This window comes from Trichosurus vulpecula, chromosome 3 (assembly GCF_011100635.1).
Source record: "Trichosurus vulpecula isolate mTriVul1 chromosome 3, mTriVul1.pri, whole genome shotgun sequence".
Taxonomy (NCBI): domain Eukaryota; kingdom Metazoa; phylum Chordata; class Mammalia; order Diprotodontia; family Phalangeridae; genus Trichosurus; species Trichosurus vulpecula.
The window spans coordinates 310,731,930-310,754,678 of NC_050575.1; the positions used below are offsets into that span (position 1 = coordinate 310,731,930).

Here is a 22,749-nt window from a genome sequence, read left to right on the forward strand (position 1 = left end):
ATAGAAATCTTATCTATTTAAGGATAGCTGTCTTCTATATGTCTCCAATATAAGTGACAAGATACCTAAATATATTATTGTTAAGGATATTTTCTATTTCAATCCTTGATCATGTTTTAAACTTAATGTACTCAGTCGTAAACTCAGCCAACTGACTGTTCTATGTCAGAGCCTGCGCTCCTCAGTCAGCAATTGTAGTCATGCCTGCTGATCTCCCTTACCCCCAATAACACCGTGTTAAGAGCAAGATTTATGTCTATGCAGAGGTAGAATAAGGTATCTAGGACTACACAGCATCTTAGAAACAAAGGACAATTTGAAATTCCTAGCTTATATTTCTCCAGCCCAGAACATATATTGTGTCTCCATGTATCCATCATATGTTGAATTGTCACCCTGGTTAGAAATGACCCCAGTTTACATCTCTTCACTCTCCTTTCAATGACAGTCAAGTGACTACAGTTCCCCAATAAAGCCTCAAACTATCTTCCCTAGTGTTTGAATTTCTCTATAAAACTGTAATAAACTGTAGTCTATCTTCTCTGGTTACTTATATAATCACTCCTTAAGAATGAATTTGAACACTATCTCATATATCGTTGATAAAGTTAAACTGGGAAGAAAGGTACTCATTCTGTGTTACTTATTTAGGTGAAGCTTGAATGTCAGTCATATGGGGACTGCTTTCAGTAATACAGATCTTGACCATTCCATACCTTCTCATTCTCTGGTCTCCCTTTGTTTCTTCTGAAAAGATGCAACCTGGAGCTCTTCCTTTTATCTTTTAATATTGTGAGGATACCTATCATGAGAACAGCAATGAAATTAGTATATTTAGATGATGTCAAGAGAGGTCGTGTGGACTGATGGTTTGAAAACTGGCCATAAGTGAGGAAGACTTGGGTCCAAGTCCTATTTCTGATATATACTAGCTCATATCTCTTAACCTCTTAGGGCCAGAGGTATCTTGGAGACTAAATTATAGGGAATTATTATCTGCATTGTTAAAGGGAGTGTCCTCCCTGACAGCTCCCCGCATCCATGAAAGTACAGATCAAAAAACCAACGCTACATATGTGTGTGTGCATGTGTGTAAAACCTGTGATTTCATGGGCAGAAGGAGCTCCTGTAGAAAATCTCTCCTACCAATCAATATTATAGTTTCAACTTATAGTTTCAGAGAATTGCTTAAGAGAATAATAGGTGAAGTGACTTGTCCAAAGTCACACAGTCAATATGTGTTAAATATTGAACTTTAACCCAGATTGCCCTGACTCAGAGGACATTCCTGTGTCAAAGAAACTTGCCCCAGGGGTAGGGTCTTATGGCACAACTCCACAGTTCAAATAGTCTATTAGTTTAGCACAATGGCAGCTGAATTCTCTTGGTTCCTGCGAAGAGATCAGGAAACTCTTCCAGCATTTGGCAGCAATGATCCCAAAGTGAGGATGAAACTGTCTTAGCTTTTTATTTCATCCATATAAATAAATGTCTTCACAGTCAAAATAATTACTGCCCTGTCTTCCTGATTTTGACTTCTGCCCATTCTTCATTGGACACATAAGCCTTGAAGATGGAAGACAGACAAAGATGTCACTTTAGACTATAGGATAACCATTTTTATCCTATCAAAACCCATGTTGCCTTTCACTGTAGATCTCATTAAGGAAAGAGGTAATTTGTATCTTTGACTCTAACAAGGAATTAGAAGAAGGGAGCTTTTATGAGGTAAAAGAACCCTGCATTGTGTCAGGAATTAGTTCTTATATCATATCCCCATCAGTTTCTAAACATGTTCCCTAATATTTCTTATGCCAGATCAACATCACAAAAAAACACTTGAGAGTCCAATGCCTCAAAGCTTGACCATAGCTGAAACATTTTCAGACAAAAATGCCAAATAGAAATCTGATTTTAAAGTGAAAATATCCAGAAAACTCTAATATCTTTTGGTTAGTATTTCAGTCATTTACCAATGTTTGTCATTCCAAGTCATGTCCAGGCTGTGTTTCATTACTCACCACTAGCTGTCTAATCATTCCCTCTAACACCTATTGCTTTCTTTTAATAGCTGACATTTATATGGTGTTTTAAGATTTACAAAGAAATTTATATTCATTATCTCATTTAATACTGACCCTGTTAGGTAGATAATTCAAGTATTCATTTCATTCATCAATTAATTCAAAAGGCATTTACTAAATGCCTACTATTCCCAGAGGATTATGGAAGGTGAGAGGAGAGTTTAAAACAAAATATAAGTTTAGATAAGATGGAACCCATGATCTTACAGTCCATAGCTACATGACTGTGTATGTAATTTCACCTCATTTGTAAAATGAGGATAATAATATTTCAATACATATGTTACAGGATTGTAATAGGGAAATAGTTTTGTAAAGCATAATATGCTTTGTAGTAATCATAATTTTATATTTCTTTTTACCTATGGAAACAAAGCAGTTTGCATACATTATGCCATTTGTTGTTGTCAACAACTCTCCAATTATTCCCATTTTACTGATGGGACATAGTCATATGTAGTTTCCTGCTTGGATACCCTGCTGGTATCTGAGAAAAGACTGGAAGCCAATTCTAGCTGACCAGCATATCTCTATTCACTCTGTTATACTGCCTCTATGAATGTGTAAACACAAGCTACTCCTCTTTTTACATACGCTATGTTAGAAAGTTTCAAAATAGTGGATTTTTCTACAGGAGAGTCCCCCCCCAATTTAGGAATGGATGTGGTTTTATAGATTGGATGGATGGCATGGATCCAATTTTTGAAGGAGGTGGGAATTGAGTTGAGCTTTAGAAAATGAAAAGAATGAACCAAGGTGGCAGAGTACAAGCAGCAATTCAGCTGAACTTTACCTATGTTCCCCTCTAAATAATTTAAAAATAAGACCTCAAAATGATTTCTGGAATCACAGAGTCAACAAAAAAAAAATTAGGATGAGACATTTTTTCCAGTTGAAGACAACTTAGGAGGTCAGTAGGAGAGGGCTACGTCACCACGGTGGAGGTTGGCCCAGAGCATAGCATATGCCCTAGCAAAACCTGTAGCAGGCCTTGCAGGGAGCTACAGCAGGGGCATTTTCAGACAAAGAAAGTAAGGAAGTTCATAAAAGTGGTCAGGAAGATATTACAGTGGGCCCTTTGATGGCACTGATTGTAGAACCCTGTTGCATTCTCTATACAGAGTTCAAGGTCACAGTTCCAGTGTAAAGAGAAATGCTAATGCTTTCAAGGGCAGGAGATCAGGGGGGTCTGGCATAGTTTCAGGGCCAAGACTTATGATAACATTTGGGACTACAAGGCAGCAGGATGGATAAAGGATTTGTAATCTCTCATAAGGGATCAGGGGGTCTGGTTTCAATTCAAAGACAGAAAGAAGCATTAGCACTTGCAACTACAAGAGAGCAGGGGGCCTGGTCACAGCTCCAGAGTCAAGAGAAGAGCTAGAAATAGTCACTGCAGGGGAACAAAGTCCCTTCCATGGTAAAGACTGTAACACAGACCAGGAAAGCAGTAACTACAGTTATCTGATCCTAACATCTTGGAAACACCAAAAACTTACACATCCCGAGACCTAACTAGTTCTGAAAACTGAAGCACCAAAAACCTGAAGATTGAGACAGCGTGCCCCTCCAACCTGGGATGTTAGTGTTGTTGCTGTTCTGTAGTTTCACCACTGACTGAATCCTTAGGGTTTTCTTGATAAAGATATAGGAGTGATTTGACATTTCCTTCTTCAGCTCATTTTACAGATGAGGAAACTGAGACCAACAGGGTTAAGTGACTTGCCCAGGGTCACACAGCTAGTGAGTGTGTGATGCCAGATTTGAACTCAAGCCATCCTGATGCTAGACTTGATACTCCATTTTTGCACTGTCCAGCTGCCGATCTCAAGAGCAGGGCCCAAATGTGACATAAAGTTAAAAGTCAAGAAATAGGCAGGAAAAAAAAATGAACAAAATTCCAACCAAACCAAAAAAGAATCTGACCATAAAAAGCTACGATGGTGGAAGGGAAGATTAAGACACAAACTCAGAAGCAGTTATTGATTGCAAAACAACTAAAATCAAAGTGTTAAAGAAAAAAATGAATTGGACAAAAGCCCAACAAGAATTCATAGAAAAACTCAAAAAGACTTTAAAAATCAAATAAAAGAGGTAAAGGAAAACATCTGAAAATAAAAGAGACTGATGAAAGAAAATTATAAAAAGTTTGTTAAAAAGGGTACAAGATATGAAGAAAATAATAATTTAAAGTAGAATTTAAAAAAAATCACAGAATTGACCAAATGATAAAAGAAGCACAAAAATTCCCTGGAGAGTAGAACTCCTTAAAATGAATAATTGAGCAAATGGAAAAAAAGAGGTATCAAATCTCATTAAATATAATAATTCCTTAAAATTAGAATTGGGCAAATGAATGGCAATAACTTCATGAGACATGAAGAAAAAAATAAAACAAAATCAAAATAAAACCAGAAGAATGTCAGAAAAACTTCTGACCTGGCAAATAGATTGAGACCCAACTATTTAAAACAAAACAAAATAAAACAATTGACTACTTGAAATCCATGATCAATAAAGAGCCTAGACATAGTATTTCAAGAAAATATCAAGGAAAACTGCCCTGATATCTTTGAAACAGGGGTAAAGTAGAAATTTAAGGATTCCACCAATGACCTCTGAAACAAATCCTAAAAGGAAAACTCCCAGGAATATTATAGCCAAATTCCAGAACTCTCAGATCAAGTAAAAAATATTGCAAGCAACCAGACAGAAACAATTCAAACATCTTGGAGCCACAGTGAGGATGACCTAATATTTATCAGCTTCCACACTAAAGGAGGGGAGGGTTTGATATATGCTATCCTAGCAGGCAAAGGAGATAGGATTACAATGAAGAATAACCTACTGAGTATAAACCTTCAGGGGAAATAGACATTTGATGGAATGGAGGACTTTTAAGCATTCCAGATGAAAGTAACAAAGCAGATTAGAAAATGTGGCTTTCAAATACAAGAAAAGCATAAAAAAGTAAACATGAAAGAGATATCATAAGGGACTCAATAAGGTGCCAGGGGTGGGCAACCTCCAAAGAGATGAAAGGAAAAGGAAAAGAACCTACTTGTACAAAAATATTTGTAGTATCTCTTTTTGTGATGGCAAAGAATGGGAAACTGATGAGATGCCTATCAATTGAGGTATGGCTGAACATGTTGTGGTATGTGATTGTGATGGAATACTTTTGTAGCATAATACATAAGCATCAGTTCGTGTAGGTCTTTCCAGGTTTATCTGATGTCTGCCCGCTCATCATTTCTTATGGAACAATAGTATTCCATCACATTCATACACAACAACTTGTTCAGCCATTCCACAATTAATTAACATTTTTTTAAAGAATTGAGTTACAAATTTGATTTCTCCTTCTCTCTCCTTCCCCTTCCTTGAGAAGGCAACCAATTTTATGTAGATTGTATATGTGTAGTCATGCAAAAGCTATTACCATATTAGTCATGTTGCAAAAGAAAACACAAACTGAAAAAAGGAGAAAAATAAAGTAAAATAGTATGCTTTGATGTACTCAGACAACAGAAGTTCCATAGTACTTTTCATATAAGTCCTACGAAATTGTTTTGAATCATTGTATTGCTGAGAATAGCTAAATCATTCAAAGTTGATCATTGTACAATATTGCTGTTGCTGTATACAATGTACTCCTGGATCTGCTCACTTCACTTTGCATCAGTAAGTCTTCCCAGGTTTTTTGAGACCATTCTCCTCATCACTTTTCATAGTGCGAAAGTACCCCATCACAATCATATGCCACAATTTGTTTGGCCATTCTCCATTGGGATATCCCCTCAGTTTCCAATTCTTTGCCACCACAAAAAGAGCTACTATAAATATTTTCATGCATGTAGTCCTTTTTCTTTTTCTTTGATCTATTTGAGGTACAGACCTGGTAGTAAAATTGCTGGGTTAAAGGGGATACGCTATTTTAGAGCACTTTAGGCACAATCCCAAATTACTCTCGAGAATGGCTGGGTCAGTTCACAACTCTGCCAACAGTGTATTAGCGTCCCTTTTTTCCTGATCCCCTCCAAATTCTCATTTTCCTTTTCTGTCATAATAGCCAATTTGATAGGTGTGAAGTGGTACCTAATAGGTGTTCTAATGTGCATTTCTCTATTCAATAGTGAGTCAGAGGGGGTTTTTTTGTTTATCATTTGACTACAGATAGCTTTGATTTCTTCTTCTGAAAACTGCCTGTTCATATCCTTTGACCATTTATCACTTAGGAAATTAATATCCAAATTTTACAGATGAGGAAACAAGCTTAGTGACATGAAGTAACTTGAGGAATTTCCCACAGTGGTAATGCTGTGACATGAACCCACAGGCTCTAGAATCCAAATCAAAATATTTATTTCAATATGCCATGATTCATCTTCTTCAAAAGGAAATGACTCCTGATATATTGGAATAGTAATTAAATTGTATTCTTAGGATTCATAGTGCAATGGAAAGAATTAGATAATGATGACTGAATAGGAGCAATGGAGTTGGGGAAGGAAATAAAGTAGAATGCTACCTGGATATATTTCCAATGTGGTGTGATTGGGAGCACTTTTTCCACATACTCCCTTGTTTGTTTTAGTGCAATGGGGATTGACAAAGTCTGTTCCTCATCACTGGATGTCTTCAAAAGGAGTTAAAATGACCACTCATTAGTAACGGGGTAGAGGATACTGCTGTTCAGGAACAAGAGGAATTAAATTGTTTCTAGGCTACCTTCCAATTCTGAGATAATAGAGTTCTCCATTCCAGAAAAGGCAACACAAGCCAACAAGAAATCAGTTAACAGCTGGGATGAATATACTGCACACATGTGGTTATAGGGAGACTGAGGAGGGAGCAAGCTCAAAAATATCTTCTTCCCTGGTATTTATGGGTATTAGCTTGCCTTTACTAAGTCTCTAAAGAATTAACCTTTCTCTTCAACCTCCTAATTATCCACATTCTAATAGTTAAAGAAACACAGACTGGGCATGCTGGGAAGAAAACATATTTCTTTCCTCCAAGATCAGATCAGCAGGGGAGTGCCCTGCAGTCCAATCCTTGTCTTGCTTACTGCCTTTGAAGTGAAAGAAACTTGTTTCATGTCTCTTCTGCCTTTGGTTTCTGGGGACTCATATAGAATTCTGTGGACTGGATAAGGGACTGTCACTATGCTAAAGTTTCTCTCATCTTTGGTTACCAGTTATCTGGTAAAGAGCAATATAAATGTCACACTAAACATATAACTCTAGTTTCTGGAGCCCACTGCTTCAAGAAGCAAGGAAAAGCCCTAAGACAGATCCAGCACCACTCCCTAACTTACATTAGTTAAAGGAGAAAGGAAGAAAAACAGATCAAGATAACTTCCAGTGGAGTGTGAGATCTCTGCTTTGAGCAATGTATAACTTTGGCCAAGTGAAACATGAAAGGACTGCCTTATTATTCATGCGTAGTGAAGCAGCTTGGTCCCACAGCATGACTGTTGGCCTGAGATTCCACAAATACACGTTCTAGTTTCCACTCATTAAAATGGCTCATTTTTTTTGTTTATTTGCTGGGGGGTGGGGCAGGAATGATGATCTTACTTAACACACAGTCACATGCATAGAATCACATAACAGTCTTAGAAAGTCAGACCTGGAAGGAATCTTAGACTTTATATAGTTCTACCCCTTCATTCCACAGAAGACTAAGCAATAGCTCAAGGGGATAAGTGACTGACAATTTGGTTTGTGATAGAACTAGGGTTAGAATTCAGTTTTTATCTCTGAGTTCATGGGTTTATTCAGTATTGCTCCATTCCTGAGTTGTCTTGAATAGTCAGTTCTTGAATTGTCACCTTTTCTGAGTCAGATGTTCCTGGAATTGTTAAGTAGAGCAAAAGAAAATTCAAATACCCATAACATCTTTAAAAAATCTTGCTCTAAAGGGAGGGCTGACTGGGGAATGGGGCAACCAGAATATATGCCATCTTGGAGTGGAGGGAGGGTAGAAATGGGGAGAAAATTTGTAATTCAAACTCTTGTGAAAATCAATGTTGAAAACTAAAAATATTAAATAAATAAATAATCAAAAAAAAATCTTTCTCTTGCCTGGAGACACGATGGTCACTAGAGCTTCTTTGAATTTCACCTTCCATTTGAAATTGATCAAGGAGCCCTTGGACTTGATCCCAGCCTTTCTTTAACTGCTTATCAGACTCTCGATTCTAATGAATCAAGGGCTGATCCCCCTGACCAGTTTTGGTTTCTAAACTTGTTTGACTCCTTAAATAAAAGCTTGTTTCTAAATATTCTTCTCCTTAATCCATTGTTAATGATTGCTGTGGCCTAATTCTATCACTTAACACCATGTAACAATTCTACCACTCAATAAAAATTTATTAATTAATGAAAAATAATTTACTAAATTATTATACAGGCCACTTCTGTTTTGTGTACGATGACACAAATTATTAACTAACAAAGGTCATAGTTGGGGGGGGGTATGTTTCCATTTTTTAAAAAAATGACAATAGGAAGGGATATGAAGATCAGGGTATACAGTAATCCCAAAACACTTTTGGTTTGTGGAGCTTAGCTATTCAAATAGAAGATTTTTTTACTCACTTTTGATTCCCCTGTGCTTTATTTTAGAACCCCTTTCAATCTTAACACTTCCTTGGTAGAAACTTCCAGCTTCATAACTAATAATTAATAACACTTGGATCTTTTTCCCCCTTTAGCCAGTTGTCCAGTTGAATCAGATAACCCAGTTGTCCAAACCAACCTTGGACAAAGGGAGAGAGTCTGGCATAATCTAAATAATGGATCTAGAGGGAGCTTCTCAATCATGATTGATCCCTTTCACTTCATGGTGTAATTGCAATAGCCTTTCACCAAAAGTCCAAATTTTTTCCACTATTTAAGCCACGGATATATCATGCCCCCCCCCCGAGATAAGATCATAATGACTATAATGTAATGTTCTTCTATCGCACCCTCTTCATGTTTTACAAGGTCTTTCAAATTAAATATTTGATAAAATGCAACTGTAACAAAGGCTTACTGGTTTTAGTGTCTTTAACTTGGTCTATCTCTCACAAAAACAGCTGCTATGGAGTGGGACAGGATTTTAAGTGATTTAAAATGTCCATTCAGCCTAGGTGGAATGGCACTTGGATTTCCTAAGAAATATTTAAAGTTCTCTGAAGCCGATATTGGCCCCATAATGCTAACTATGCTTAGAATCTAAGACTTTAGGTTTACTCTCTTGTGCACCCCAACAAGAATACTGTCTCTTACAAACTCCTTAAAGGCAATGACCTAGTTGTTGATAAGGCCTGGATATTTTAATCCACAACATATAGCAAAATAGTGAACATATAGTAAATGTTTAATAAATAATTGTTTAGTTGAATTGAACATATAAACACCGCTGATAGTTCGAATACAAAATGAAGTCAATCATTGTCTTTCAGTTCCCAAATCTTGCATTCAATCTGGAAGTTGGGTTTCATTTTGATCGTTATATCCAGAGCACAGTGACTAGCACAGGGTAAGTATTTGATTTTTTTCTCAGAAAAAAAAACAATAATTAGTGATATACCTTCTTGTAATAAACTTTCTGCTCAAAGGGTATAATTGAACAGTTTTCTGAAGAAATCAAAGCTATCATCACATGAAAAAAAGATGTTCTAAATCATTATTGATTAGAGAAATGCAAATTAGAAAAACTCCATTACCACCTCATACCTGTTATATTGGCTAACACGAGAGAAAAGGAAAATGACAAATGCTGGAGGCAATGTGGAAAATTAGGGACATTAATGCATCGTTGGTGGAGTTGTGAACTAGTACAATCATTCTGCAGAACAATTTGGAACTACACCCACAGGGCTGTAATACTGCCGTTTGACCCAGCAATACCACTACTAGGTCTGTATTTAAAAAAAAAAAGATTAAAAAAATGAAAAAAGACATATATGTACAAAAATATTTATAGCTGTCCTTTTTTGTGTTGGAAACATATTGAAAATTGGGGAAATGTTCATCAAATGTTGTTGTTCAGTTGTGTTAGTTGTGTTCTATTCTTCATGACTCCATTTGAGGTTTTCTTGGCAAAGATACTGCAGTGATTTGAAATTTTCTTCTCCATTTTATTTTACAGATGAAGAAACTGAGGCAAGCAGGATTAAATGACTTGCCCATGGTCACATAACTAGTAAGTGTCTGAGCCCAGATATAAACAAAGGAAGTCTTCCAGATTTCAGACCTGGCACTCTAATCACGGCACCCAGTTAGCTGCCCGTACATTAGGGGATGGCCGGACAAGTTGTGGTATGATTGTGATGGAATACTATTCTAGTATAGAAATGATGAATAAGCCAGTTTCAGAAAAATCTAGGAACTTCTATATGAATTGATGCAAAGTGAAGGGAGCAGAACCAGAAGAACACTGGACATAGTAACAGCAACATTGTAATAATGATCAACTGTGGAAGATTTAGCTGCTCTGATGAAGACAATGATCCAAGACAATTCCAAAGAACCCATGGTGAAAAATATTTTGCACCTCCAGAGAGAGAACTGATGAACACTGACTGAAGATTAAGGCATATTTTTCCCTTTCATTATTTTTCTTCTTCTCTCTCTGTGCTTTCTTTTGCAATGGGAATAATGTGGAAATATGTTTGGCATTGCCTCACATGTACCATTGACAACATATTGCTTGCATTCTCAAGGGGTAGAGGAGGGGTGAGAGGGATAGGGAGAATTTGGAACTCAAGTCTTTTAAATGGATGTTAAATTTTGTAAAATGGAATTGGGAAATGTTTTAATGAAATAAAAATATATTTTAAAAAATAAACTCTGAAATCAGCAAGAGTAGTCCTCAGAAATATCACAGAATCCATTTTGAAGTTAGAATGGAGTTTACCAGATGTATTCAAAGCTATATGTCACAAACTCCCCTTTACTATACACCCAAGATGCAGTTATATGTTATTGCCCTGAAAACCTCCAACAAGTAGAATTGGGGAAAGACAGCAATGTGTTGTGATGTAGAGGAACATAGATTCTCTATATACATTCCCAGCAAATCTCTGAGGATATATTAGAAGTAAAAAAGAGAAAGAAAAAGAAGAAAGAATTGTAAACATGTCCATCTAGTCTGGGATGGCAAAAACTGATGTCCAGAATTCTTTGGAAACTTTAAGCAGAGAAAAAGAAAGGATATACAGAAATTAATGCATAAATGAACCCAGAGTAAGAAACAGTGCCCAAACACCATAAGGCAGTTTAATACTCTAAGGATAAACTAAGGATACAAGCCAAGACTAAAGCCCATCATAGCACTTAAATCCAAGCAGGGAAGTACCCACCAGTTCAGGACCTTGGCAGCCCATTCCCAAGCCACAGTAATAAAAAAGAAAGATACAGTGAAAATTTATCAGTTAAGACAGAATATTTCACTTCAAATGTAGGTCACTAGTATTAAACAAACAAAATCTTTTGCCACCTTTTTGTAAGCAAAAAGACAAGGGATGGGAGTGGGGGGCTGGGGCGGTGGGGGGTGGAGTACAGGATGATAGAATGGAAGGATATATACAATTAACCATAACCATAAACACGAATGAATGGAATAAATTCACTCAAAAAACAAGATGATGGCATAATCAATTAGAAAGCAGAATCCAACGATATGTTTTTTAAAAGAAAAAACACTCAAAACATAAATACTAACAAAAAATTTAAATAAAGGCTGAAACAGAATTATCATGCTTTACCTGATTTTTTTTTAAATTGGGGTAACCATTATAATTTCAAAAAATGGAATAACAAAAATAGTCAAGATAAAAAGAGGTGACTGGGGAAACTACATTATACTCAAAGGTATATCTATCTAATGAAATAATGAAATTGTGTGTGTGTGTGTGTGTGTGTGTGTGTGTGTGTGTGTGTAGTTAAATGTGGTACAAAGAAGTCAAAACTTTGGAGTCAGTAACCATAGTATTCACTTTTCAGACCTATATATACCTAACAAAAATATTGTAAGAAATAAGGAACTTGAGTAGAACTTTAGAAAAGTTTGAAAGAAGACAATGCTTGGGGGAAAAAAGAGTTTACATATTTCTTCATCTGAATAGGAAAAGAAGAGTTTGCTTATTTCTCAGCTATGCATAGATGAAAATTGGCAATTCATTCATATATAAATCTCACAAATGTAGAAACATGGAAATAATAAATACCCATAATAGAATAAAGTTTATTTTCAACCATCTTTGAAGAATTAAAAATTAATTGGAGATTGATTTAATCCTAAAGAATTGGTGAGTGAAAAAATAAATCATAGAAAATTTCATCCCAAAAAAGTACCACCAATAACATAATGAGCCAAATTTACAGGACACAGCTATATCCATACTAAAGGGGAAATGTATATCTTGAAATCGTTTTTCCTATAAGAGAGAGAAAGAGTAGATAAGTGAAATGGCCAAGCTATTAAAAAAAAGTAGAAAAGGAATCAATCAAAGACTCTGAAGAAAACAACAAATTACAATTTCTGAAAATTCAACAAGAGATTGTCTAAACTCAAAACAAATGACAATAGAATTCATAAAGAAAACTAAAAAAAAGTTTGGAAAAATATCTAGTAAAATAAACAGTTAAGTGGTCTGATATTTTTTAAAAAATGATATTTTTATAAAAAATATGAAAGTCAAGCTCTCAATAGTTAAAGATAATTTCAGAAACTATTTGACCAGTTATGTGCCAACAAAATTGGTAATTTGATTATAGAGAATAAATATTTACAAAAGTGGTATCTAGATTAACAGAAAAAAGAAATGGATTATTTAAATAATGCAATATCAGGAAAAAAATAAATCAAATAAGCCACAAGTGAATGAAATAAATAAAAACAAACAAACAATAACAACAACAACAAAACAATTCACGATTTTAGAGGACTGATGATTGAACATGGCATTCATTACAGAGAGGTGATGTTTACAATTTGTGGTGCCAAATGAGACACACACACACACACACACACACACACACACACACACACTATCTACTACCAGATTAGGAAAGTGGGGAACTCAAGATGCAAAAATGACATAATTCATATATATATATATATATACATATATATAATATATATACATACATACACATATATGTATATATATGTACATATATATGTATACATATATACATATATATTTATATATTTATATATATTTTAAAATGTCCAATATGGGAATTTGTTTTCTTTGATTATGTATATGTGATAAAAACTCTTTGTTGTTTTTTGTTTGTTTATTTTAATTTTGGGTGGTGATAAGAGGGAGGAGTCTAGGGACAGAATAGTCATTAAAAGAAGAAAAAGTTAGTTGTTAGTGTCATTGAAGCATTTTTAATGTACAAAAGATAACAGTAAGAGACAGGAAGAAGTAAATATCATTAGGACAGCTTTCAAAGTTACATGTAGAATTTGATACATGTTTTCAAATAAAAACAAGATCTACATAATAGAGCTCTAAAGTTTCATCTACAATCCTTTTATTTGTTGTTGTTCAGCTTGGTAGGTGAAAATGCCCAGTTTAATTGTTCTTTGATAATGACACAATAAAAATAATAGTAAAGATGTCCAATAAGGAGGAAGCTACCTACCAAAGCAGTTTAAAATACTTCGTGATAGTTCTAACTGTTCAGAAAGTTTTTGTTTTGCTTGTTTGTTTTCTTTGTTTATTTTCAGACCCAGAGCCTAAATTTTCATCTTTACAACTTAAACTCATTTTCTCTAGTTCTGCCCTCTGGAACTAAGTATGCAAAGTCTAATCTCTCTTCCAAATCACATCTTTTCAGACATGTGAAGACAGTCTCATGTCTCTAAGTATTCTCTAAGCACATATTCATTTCAACTTTTTTTTTGGTTGGTTTAGTTTTACTGTACATTTTCCCAGTTTGGTAGGACCAGTTAGCATCTATGCAACACTGACAGTTTGTACCAACTCAAAGTTATGTCTATCTTGCAATCATTTATCAGAGGGAGAATTTATTGGAAGAATTTAACATTGATTTGGAAATAATTGGTTATATCCCACAATTCTTTGGATAAATTGAAGTGAGGAGGGAGCCATCACCAGTAATATTTCCTTTGACTAAATTAGACAACTTTCTGAGATTTAGTAAAATGCAAAATAAGTACTATTGCCCAACCAGTTATCTCTCAGATACAATATGAGGGCTAATGAAAATAATCCTTAGCCAGCTGCAAATTCGCAGCTAGAAAAATTATTAATCCTAAAATTAAAATCATTAGATCCTAGAGATAAGTACTAAAATATATTTATGCCATATTTTCATGGAGCTTTCCTCAGTTAATGTCAGAAAAGTGAGTTGTCTATTTTCAGTCAGTAGATAAACATTCATTAAGCACATACCATGAGTAGTTACTGTACTTGTGGCTGGGAATATAAAGCAAGGCAAAAGCCAATCTCAGCTCTCGAGGAGCACAGTCTAATTGAGAGAGACAACATGAAAAAAAAAACTATATTCAAAAACACTGCATAAGGGATAAATTAGAAATAATCAGTATGATGAAGGCACTAGATAGAGTTAAGAGGGACCAGGAAAGGCTTCCTGTAGATGGTGGAATTTTAGCTGGAGATTGAAAAAAGCCAGGAAATAAATTTGGCAGAGATAAGGAGGTAGACAATTCTATGCATGGGTGGGGGGCAGCCAGAGCGGGGAAAAAGTGAATGGGAAATGAATTGTCTTTTGTGAGGAATAGCAATCAGGCCAGGGCAACTGTATATCAGAGTCCATGGAGGGGAGTGGAGTGTAAAGTGTAAGAAGATGGGAAGGTTGTGGGGGTGTGGCAGGTTGAGAAGGGCTTTGCATGCCAAACAGAGGTTGGTATATTTGATCCAGGAATTGATAGGAAGTCACTAGAATTAATTGAATAGGTGGAATACGTTTATTGCTTCCTTAACATGATAGCTCTTAAAATATTTTTAGATATCTGAGTCTTTTTTTCATCAAGGCTGAACATGAACAGTTCCTTCAACTAATCTTCATATGTCATATAGTCTAAGACACTTAGGTTCCTGGGTAATCTCCTCCTCACATTCTCCAGTTTGTATACTTCTTCCTTAGACTATGACACCTGCATCTATACACCATATTCCTGATAAGGTCTTGTGAGACCAAGATATAGTGGGTACATCACTTCTTTTTTCTTGCAATCTATCCCCTACTTAATGCAGCATAAAATATTAGGGATTTATTTTGCTGTCATACCACTCATTTTGAACTTGCATTCCCCTAAAAACATTAAGATCTTTTTTCAACAACTGCTATCTAACCAAGCCAGCCAGATTCTTTTTGTTCCCAAGACTTGCATTTATCCTTACTGAGTTTATTCTTAAATATGCTTTCACCTATCAAGATCCATTCAGATCTCAACTTTGACATCCATAGTGTTAGCTGTCTCTACAAGCTTTAAGTCGTCTGAATTTGATGAGCATATCATCTTTGTCTTTATCCAAATCATTGATAAAAATGTTAAACAGCACAGAGCCCAGCACAGATTTGGGCAGGGAGGGGCTCCACTGGAGACCTCCTGCTGTGTTAGCACTGAACCATTAATAACCACTCTTTGAGTCTGGCTAGCCAATCAATTCCAAATCCACCTGATTGTATTTCCATCTAATCCACCTCTCTCCATCTTTATCACAGGAATAATATGAAATACTTTAAAAAAAAACTTCGCTAAAATCTAAGTAAACTTTATCCAAAATATTCCCCTCATGTACTTTAGTAAACCTGTCCAAAAAAAAGAAATTAGGTTAGTCTAGCAAGAAGTGTTCTTAATAAAGGCACATTGCCACTTTCTGATCACTGTTGCTCTTTCTGTATGCTTGTCTACCATGTTTTGATTTATCTATTCTGGAATTTCCAGAATTCTAGTCTAGGTGGTTTTGAGCACTGGACCTGGAGTCAGAAAGATGTGAGTTCAAATATGACCTCAGCCACTTAATATCTGTATGACTCTGGTCAAGTCTTTTAGCGTATGTCTGCCTTTATTTGCTTGAGTATAAAATAGCAGTAATAATAATTGGACCTACTTCATAGGATTGCTGAGTGATCAAATGATATAATATTTGTAAGGCACTTAGCACAGTTCCTGGAACATAGCAGGAGCTTAACAAATACCTGTTCCATTCCCCTTATCTATAATTTATAGACCCTATTCTCTTATCCTTTTTGAAAATCAATACATCATGTATCCTTCGCCAATTTTGTTGTACCTCTCCTACTTTCTGTGATGCTTTATACATCACCAACAGAGGCTCAGCAATCACATCTGTCAGTTCTTTTAGGATCCAAGGATGCCATTCATCTGGGCCAACTCAAAGTCAGAAGTGAAGAAGTGACAGTGTCTTCTTACATAACTTGAACCTCAACTCCCTGCTAATCATTTCTGTTCCAACATTTCCAGCAGATAGTTCATTCTCCTTTGCAGAGCAAAAAGAAACAAAGATTTGAGCATCTCTGCCTTCTCTCAGTTCTTAGGTATCACCATTCCATCCACCCCAAGCACAGGGCCTATCATTTCTTTGATGCTCATTTTTCTTCCATCACAAAGGGGCTCTAGTCTAATTCTTCTCTTTAATGACAGCTCTCTCTGCAAGTCTTCCTTGATGTCCCAATGCCACAGTCAGTAACAATCTCAGACATCGAAAAAAACCACCTCTATTTTATAACTGTCTAATGCTGTCTAATGTTATATGTTAGAGATTTATGTGCTTGCTTCTATTTATTTGTTGTTTAGTTATTTTCTAGTCATATCTGACTCTTGGTGACACCATTTGGGGTTCTCTTGGTAAAGATATTGGAGTGGTTTACCATTTCCTCTTCCAGAATATTTTACAGATGAGGAAATTGAAAAAAAAATAGGGTTAAGTGACTTGCCCAAGGTCACACAGCTAGTAAATCTTTGAGACTGGATTTTAATTCAGTTCTTCCTGTCTCCAAGCCCAGTGTTCTATCTACTGCACCACAGCTGCACTTAATCAATCTCTAAACAGGTATTTATTAAACATTTATGTTCCTGATACTGTTTATCTTATCCCTTTTCTAAATTCTAAATTTCTAGGGAGCATGGATAATGTCATGTTTAAAATTCCAATCACTATGCTCATCTCTATGCTTTACACAAAAAGTACTTGATAAATGCTAGTAGTAGGTTAGCCCTACCATTTTAGATTTCATCAAAACTTATCTTACAGTCAAAGAAACAATTTCAAAGGGTCAAAGTTGGATCCAGCATTAGCACAGTTAGTAGTACACAATTATTGGATATATAGTATATTGTTTACGGTATTTTTGAAGTGACTTGCCCAGGCAAATGACTACTTATAGCTAGAACCAGAATACAATTCTCCTCATTTTGAATTCTTTGCTCCCTCCACTATATCAGACAGCCAGTCTAATAGATCCTCCCACAGAGAGTCTTTTTGAGAAGTTAGACTCAGTGCCATTCATAGTATGTTTTTCTAGAGATTCCTTCTGTGGGGAGTGATATTCTCAGTCTCTCATTTTTCTTTGATTTCCTGTCTTTTACTTCCTGTGGGACCTTGGATAAATCAATTAACCATCTGAGACCCCATTTTTCTCATCTATAAAACAAGATGGCTTGATTAGATAACTTCTGAAAGTCCGTCTGGCTCTAAAACTACTATTCCATGATTATTTAAGGCAATCAAAAATGCTCTATTTTTTTAATGTTGTGATTTATCTGTTTTTAAGTGGGAACAATTATTAAAACCATTGCCCCACATATATACATACATTTGCTAGGTTTCTAGAATGGAAACTGAACTAGAGAATTAAGGCATCCCATACAGTGCACTCAGCCTCTTCTTGTCAAGAGGTTTTCTAACAGAAAGGATACATATTCAATTCAATAACACTATACATTAATATCTTAGGTTTACATTAAAAACAAAGAAAAACAGCCATTTGTAGGAAATCAAATATATAGATATTACGATAATACACACAAATACATGATCGGCTCATTAGGCATGTAAATAAGATATTATATTAAGTCTAATAGAACAAAGGTCATTGACAAGAGAGAGAAATGACAAGAAGGGATAAAATAAGGTTTATTAGAAAAGGAAGGAGAACTTGCCTGGGTTTAAATCCCACCTGTAATAATTATTACCTTTGTGAACTTGGGCAAGGCATTTAACTGCCATGGGACTCAGTTACCTCATAAGTAAAATAAGGGGGTTGGAATTGATGGCTTTTGAGTTCACTTCCAGCTTCAGATCCATACATTATGGTTTCATTAGAGTTGAACTTTGAAGGATGGGTAACAACTCAACAGAGATCTATGGAAAAGACAGTTTAGGCAAAGGGAACAGCATAAAGTATAGAAGCAGGAAAGAGAAGGGCAGGTATAGGGAAGAATAAGTAGTTTGATTTGGCTGGAACATAGAATAGGTGAGGGAGAATATGATCAATAAAACTAGAAAGGTAGGGTGGGACCAGATTGTGGAAGGCCTTAATCTCATAGTCTCACCTTTCATAAGCACTAACAGGGATATGAGGAAGAGTTTTGGGCAGAAAAGTAACATGTCATTCATATACAAGTAAAATAAGTTTTGGAGTGGTTATTACTAAGACACATAGATCTTTCCTTGCTCCTCAGTCTAATAAATCATGACTCCTTTCCTCAGGATTTTTAGATGGGTATCTCAGTTCCACTAAGATGAAACTGGTTGGGTTCACACAGCTTGAGAACAAACCTCCCTAAAATAATAATATCTTTTTGCTAATTGGACTCATCATCATCCTTGGACAATGGACAATTGTCTAAGGTTGCTTTTGTAAAAAATAAAATAAATTCCGTTTATCTCTTTTTACTTTTCCTTTGCCTGAAATCATGATTGCTATCCCCAGCCTTTTTACTTCATCTGAAACATACTAGATTCTCTTTTCATAACTGTCTTACATCACTATAATTTATTTTCCCACTTGTTCCTCCACCACTCATGTCTTCATTTAACTCTTCTAGGAATTCTTGTTCGTCTTGTATCCAATTAGCATTTTTCCCTTTGAGGTTTTGCATGTAGCTGTTTTCCCAATGTTGTACTCTCCAGGGTTTCTCCTCTGCCAACACAGTAGCTTTTATAGTCAAGTTTTGTATTTGTTGAGTATTTTTTGACTTTAAACTTTATTTTAAAGGCAGACCCTGGGGCAGCTAGGTGGTACAATGGATAGAGCACTAGCCCTGGAGTCAGGAGGACTTCAGTTCAAATCTAACTTTAGACCTACTAGCTGTGTGACCCTGGGCAAGTCACTTAATCTGATTTTGCCTAAAAAAAAAGCAGGCCCTGCTCACCTCGAGATGGAAATGCACTGTCCCAGACTTAAGGCTTTTCTGTGCTACTGTTTTCAGAACTAATTGTTGGGTTCTGAAAATTGTTAGTGCTTCCAAGGTGCTCTCCTAATTTGCTTAGGTCTTTTGCCAGAGATGGCCCCTACTTCTGTGCACCCTCAAGTACTAGTGCTTCTGTTGGCCCTGGAACTGTGACCAGGGACCCTGCTCATGTGTGGTTACAAGTTCTAGTGCAACTTTCTGCCCTTGAACAGCAAGTAGGGCTCCTGCTCCCTTGTCACTGAGCACAAGAGCTTTTTATCCAGTGAAATTGGCCTTCTTGCAGTTCCCTGAACAAGACATTATCTCTCAGCTCCTGGCATTTTCTCTGATTGATCCCAATGCCTATAAGGTTTTCACTCTTCATCTCTGCCTCCTCATGGCCCTAGATTTCTTCAAGTCTCAACTAAAATCTCAGCCTCTACAAGAAGCCTTTTCCAAACCTTCTTAATGCTAGTACCTTCCCTCTATTGAATATTTCCAGTTTGTTTTGCATATACCTTGGTTCTACATAGTCATTTGCATATTATCTTCCCAATTAAACAGTGAGCTCCTTGACATCAAGGAATCTTTTTTTTTTTTTTGGATCCCTAGCACTTAACACAGTGCCTGGTATATAGTAGATACTTATTAAAGGTTTGTAGACTTGACTTATCTTTTGGACCTAATGATTTTTTTGGTACTAAAATTTTCTTTTACTTTCCTTTCTGAGTTTCCCTAAACCCTAGGTTTTCTGTTCCTTTTCTATTTTCCCACCCACCCCAAATCTGTACACCACCTTTCCTGAAATTTTCTGATACATCTTACAAAACTTTACTAATTTTTTTTTTATTCTATGGGAGAAACAGACAAGATGGGGCCACAAATCAAGAAAGATACAATAACATAAGGAAAAGGTAAAACATATTAACTGGTAGATCTTAATGTCCTGTATACCAAGCCCAAGGAACTAGGTTGATGTTCCTTAGCTCCTTCTTTGCTCCTGACCAACTTCTTTCTGCAAGGTCCTGTTCTTGATGATGGCGAAATTTTAGTTTCTTGCTATATAATTAGCTAATAAGGCTTCCTATCATGAGCTTTCCTTAGCTTCTAGTATTTGAACCTAGAGACTCTGGTTAAACACCTTTCTTTAAATCACTCAGTTTGGCCATTTCACAGTATACTTCACTGTAGACCTAGTGTTCATAAATGTAAATTCATTAATCTGTCCCCCATTACCTCAAATAACATGGTCCTCCTTATCTGGGAATACTCTACCTCCTTCTTGTCCTTCAGCCCTTGCATCTCCTTCAACAGTCCTCTGGATGTCATCATGAATTGAAACTTAGAATTAGTACTGTTCTCTTTTGTCCTCTTACTGCCATCTTTCCTTCTATTCCCAGTTGTGATACTTGAAGTAATCTGATTAGCTAAGTTATCCCAACTAGTTCTTCTCTGGGAGATTAAATCATGTCCTTAACAAACTTCCACACTACATTGGGTTCATTGGCCGCAAGATCATGAAACTGGACTTCCTTGGACCTCTATTTGACCTTTACTTCCCTTTCCTTCAGGTTATTTCTTTGCTTTTAGTTAATGGTATTAACCCTTCTCTGTCTCATGATTCTTAGGCTATTCCTCTACAACGCTGGATTCCATAAATTGTATTAAAAATACTAATCACAAACAGAAATGCATGAGACAAAAAGCAATATCAGCTTGTTTTTCTCCAAAATGGGCAAGGAAGAAAATAAAAATGGAAAATTTTTATCGATGGAATGTGAAGAGGGAAAAAAACAAACAAACAATGGCTAGAATAACCAGATGCACCTTGTCTATAATGATGTAACTGAATAGATAGCAACAAAACTCATTAAATTTCACAGGCTACATTGATAGATCTTGTTCAAATTGCCTTACTGTTATTTTTTAAATGGTAAATTATCAGTCTATGGATGCATCTTAGTCATAAACACATTTTTCTGTTATTTTGCTTAATGTAGTTAGAGGCGTACTTTGTGTTTTCTTTGAGTAGTTTTGTTTGTTAGTTGTGTTAAAACAATGAATCAATTAAGAATATATTCATATCATCCTCCTCCTTCTATGAATAGATGTATTTCAGTTTTTAACTATAGTGGTTAAGTAATATTTTCATTAGTCTTTACCTTGTTTTCTTTTAAAATCTTCATCCATAATAATTAGCTTATCTGAAATAACTTCAGAGGTATCTGCTCTTTGATAGTTGGGACATACACCAGTTGCTTTGAGTAAAGTTGCCCAAGCCCTGGTGTTTACTGAACACACTGTAACCCAGGATAAAATTTAAATTTTCTTGTAAGCTTTAGTTCATCTTCCTGAATTGCATGTCATTCTTTGCATTGTCTGTAGTAGCAATTAGATTTGAGGATTTTTCCCACCCATTAATAGGCCATGTGACCTGCTTATATCACAGGAAGCCTAAATTATATGGTGGGAGAAGCTTCCTGACAGGAAAAGGAAGTTTTGTCACAGGAAATGCTGAGAGAGAGAGAGAGAGATGTTATGGCTGCTAATGGCTGCCCTCGTGATTGTTAGAACTGAACAGGCTGACTTAGCTGGACTGTGAGTCTCTCTTTGGGAAGACCCCAACAGGGGGTCAGAGAGGTTTTGAGATGGTAAGGCTCCAGGCTGTTATATAGTGTTTTAAGTTCCTTGCTGTTATGATAAAGTGGGTTGACTGGCTGTGGGAGCTCAACATTTGGTTATGGAATATAGTTTTCTGGTGTCTGAATAAATGTTATGCTTCTTTTACCTTCTCTATGGAGAGTCTCTTATATTTTGCAATACAGAACTACATAGGCATATTCATGATTGTTGTATTGCCTTACTGATACACTGTCACATAAAGTCTGTTGATTACAGAATGCTTTTCAGGATGTATCCCAGGACTATCTGTCAAAGGGAAAGGGTTCTTGCAGCCAGTTCTTGAGAGAGGGACCCTTTCTCCTCCCATAGAAGTCATTCTCTGTCAACCATTACATTTCTCAAAGCAAAAATCCTGTGAAGTAAGAAATATAATCTTTGGAAGCCTGGCAAGGTTCCAGATAAATAGCTTTTCCTATTTTTAGTTGAACTGCAACAATTTTCCCATTACAAGCCTAGTATCCTATTTGCACAGCCAAATTTGGGCAGACGGAGGCTATTCAGCTGATTAAGATCAACTTATAAATTCCCCCATCACCTACCATTATTTACACCATTGGAAAACAAT

The 22,749-nt window shown here is 35.9% G+C and overlaps 1 pseudogene; it reads left to right on the forward strand.

Annotated features, from left to right (window-relative positions):
• The first annotated feature begins 9,516 nt into the window (after nt 1-9,516).
• The window catches only part of LOC118842527, a 76,284-nt pseudogene continuing 63,051 nt past the window's right edge, over nt 9,517-22,749 (forward strand).